At 39.4% G+C, this 3,339-nt stretch overlaps 1 pseudogene; it reads left to right on the top strand.

Annotated features, from left to right (window-relative positions):
* Window positions 1-213: 213 nt before the first annotated feature.
* Window positions 214-1,753, top strand: LOC133069667 (F-box only protein 3-like; annotated as a pseudogene).
* Window positions 1,754-3,339: the final 1,586 nt, after the last annotated feature.

The raw sequence follows: 3,339 nt of genomic DNA, 5'->3' as shown, positions 1-3,339 counted from the left end.
ATATCACAACTGCTTACTGATTCACGTGGGTAATCACAAGAGATTCACTTATGTGCTGCCTCTTCAGAGACAAAAAGATTTCTAGGACTTTGGAGCTAATGATAAGAACCTCCATCTTATATCCATTTCATGGATAGAATGCACAGCTTACAAATGCTGTTGAGGCAGTGGGGGCAGTGGGAATGGGCCAGGGCTGGGCGGAGGTCAGACAAGATGGCAGGCATGGAGACCGAGCTGGTATCCCTGATCCCGGTATCGCTGCCCACCGATGATCCCCTGTCCTTCATTTTATCCTTCTTGGACTACAGGGACCTAATCAATTGTTCCAACGTCAGTCAAAGTCTTAGTTAGCTATCAAGTCATGATCTGCTGTGGAAAAGACACTGCAAAAAATAGTGGCCGATATCTGAGGAGGACAAAGCACAGAAGAGTCAGTATTGGCAATTCCTCTTCATTGATACTTGCTTTGATGTAGGAAGGTATAAGGACCATAATGATGCTATTAAAAAGGCCTGGGATGGTCTCAAGAAATATTTGAACCCAGATGTCCTCAGATGGTTATTCTCTAAAAGAGGGTAGGTAATCAAAAAGGAAGATATAGAAGCTCTGGTTCAATCCCTGGGTCGGGAAGATCCCCTGGAGGGCACAGCAACCCACTCCAGTATTCTTGCCTGGAGAATCTCGCCTGGCAGGCCATAGTCCATGGGTCACAAAGAGTCAAACACGACTGAGCAATTTAGCAAGCAAGCAATAGATGCTGTAGAAGCTCAGATGAGTTGCAAGCTTCCTGATTATCATCCACAATGGGCAGAAGTCAGTTGTTCCTGGTTTGTTGAGAAGCATGATGCTGTCTAATCACTAATATTCTGAGGATTTTTAGACTTTGATATAGCTTCTGGAGGCTTCTAGCAGAGATAGGGACTGAAACATTGTCTCCCTTTAACTTTTTGCATATATATTGGTTTTAGTCAATACATATAGCAATGGAAACTGCAGAGGGCCAAAACAAAAATGAAATCTGCTAATATCCAGACCAAATGGCTCAGAATCCAGCTGCTATTGACAGGTTTAAGTGTGACTTTTACTGACTGGGTTACTTCTTATGTCAACAATGTTGTATTGCGGGGAGGGCTTCCCTATCATCAGAGACCACATTTTCAGGTATGTTCATGACCCAGTGTGTGTAGCAATGACTGGGGATATTACAGTTCCAGTTTCCACATTGTCTCTGCCAGAATTTAGTTCTTTACATCCACCCCACTATTTCTTCACATACCAAATCAGGATTGAAACTTCAAAAGATGCACTTCCTGAGAAGCCTTGTCAGTTAGATCATTGCTACCGGAGAATAACAAATACTGAAGGTGATGTGGAAGAAGTTCAAGGATCTGGAGTAGTTGGTGAATTTCCAATCATCAGTCCAGGCCAGGTATATGAATACACAAGCTGTACCACATTCTCTACAACATCAAGCTATATGAAGGGATAGTATACCTTCCATTTTCTTTACCTGAAGAGCAAGATCTTTAATGTTGTCATTCCCCGATTACATATGGCATGTCTGACATTCAGGGTATGTATAGCTCAATTGGAAATGGGTTCTGATGAATGTAAAGACATGGAAGAGGAAGAAGAAGGGGAGAAGGAAGATGATGATAAGAATCAGCAGATAAGGATGAATCTTATGAAGATGTCCAGGAGGAGAGACAGAGAAGTCTTTGATGCTATCATTTGAAGACATCAATGTTCTCACTTTTTTTTTTTTTTTTTTTTTTAAGCAAATTGACTTCACTGGTGGCTCAGATGGTAAAAAATTCGCCTGCAATGCAGGTGACCTGGGTTCGATCCCTGGATTGGGAAGATCCTCTGGAGAAGGGAAGGGCTACCCACTTCAGTATTCTTGCCTGGAGAATTCCATGGACAGAGGAGTCTGGTGGGCTACAGTCCATGGGGTCACAAAGAGTCAGACACGACTGAGCAATTAACACTAACACTTCCACTGCTGATGAAGACCTGGGGTGAATTCTCAATAATGTAAATAAATTGTTCTCAGCTTATAACAGTAAAACTAGCATGAAATATTGTGCCAGGCCCTGGGTTCTAAGCAATACTACTTTAGGAATTGGATTTGTGTTTTTGAGGTAGAGGAGGAAATGGGAATCTTTTTTTTTTTTTTTTCTCTTCTTGAAGTCAATGGGAGAATAGTTCTCTACTAAGAAACAGACATTTCTTTGTTTAAAAATTTTATACTTATAAAAACATGTAAGTGGGAGGAAATTGTTTTGAATAAAGACTTAAAATGAAGCAGAAATACCTGGTTGTTTGTCCTTTCTTAGACAATCTGTCCTTGAATTTAGAGTTTTCATCACAACAACCTTGCTTTAAAGTCTATCAGTACTTGACCTTGAATTTGGTCTTCGACTCTACCAACCTTGAATTTAAGTCTTCATCATTATGACCTTTATCATATTGTTCACAGATGCATCATTTTTGAGGTGCAGTTTGTAAAAGTATCTATTGTGTTGTTTACTAACAAAAGATTCTTCTCAATGTCTCATGTAGTTTGAATTTGTAAATACTGCTACTGTTTTGTGTCCCCTTCAGTGATTCCTAGATATTTTACACTCACAGGGAACTAACTGACTAAATAGCTTGAACACTGGTAGTTTGTCCTTTCTTGACTATCTAACCCTGTGATAAGTGACATGAATTTTATGTTAAGATTCAGTATGTTTTCCTGAAACATGGATTTCTTTGTAATTATAAAATTGAGAGCTTGGAATGAAATCCTCCAAGTGTCAAAAGTTCACATTTTGAAAACAAATTTTAGTTCCTTCCGATCCTGTATTCTGGGTAGGCTATTTCCCATAAACTAGTATTAACAAGAAAAAAAAAATATTGTTGAGCTAAAATAATAAAAAAATATTAAGGCCATTGTAATAGGAAGGAATGCTTGTGGACTCAGCTAGACTTTTTAAACTCGATTTAGTCAGTTTGTAGCAGCACTGAGCTTACTAAAGTGAACTTCAGAGAAAAGGGAAGGAAGTGGTTATTTCAGCTGCAAAAAACAATGATGATGAGAACACAGAAGAAAAAAAGATGAGACCAGAGCAAACACAAAGTCTATCAGAATATTCCTCTGGCTTCACTGATACATATGCTGTAGATGCTGCACTAGTTAGAACAATGCTATTTCCAGTTCAGGCTCCTGCCCTGAGCATGACTGCTCTCACTGGAGTGAATGTGGAAGGGTGGGAGTAGAAACCAATCCAGTGAGGTCCTGGATTCAATAATACACATAAAAATCAATTCTAGGAGGTTTAAATATTTAAGTATACA

The sequence above is a fragment of the Dama dama genome, chromosome 14, assembly GCF_033118175.1.
Source record: "Dama dama isolate Ldn47 chromosome 14, ASM3311817v1, whole genome shotgun sequence".
Taxonomy (NCBI): domain Eukaryota; kingdom Metazoa; phylum Chordata; class Mammalia; order Artiodactyla; family Cervidae; genus Dama; species Dama dama.
This window is presented reverse-complemented; position numbering and strand designations above follow the sequence as displayed.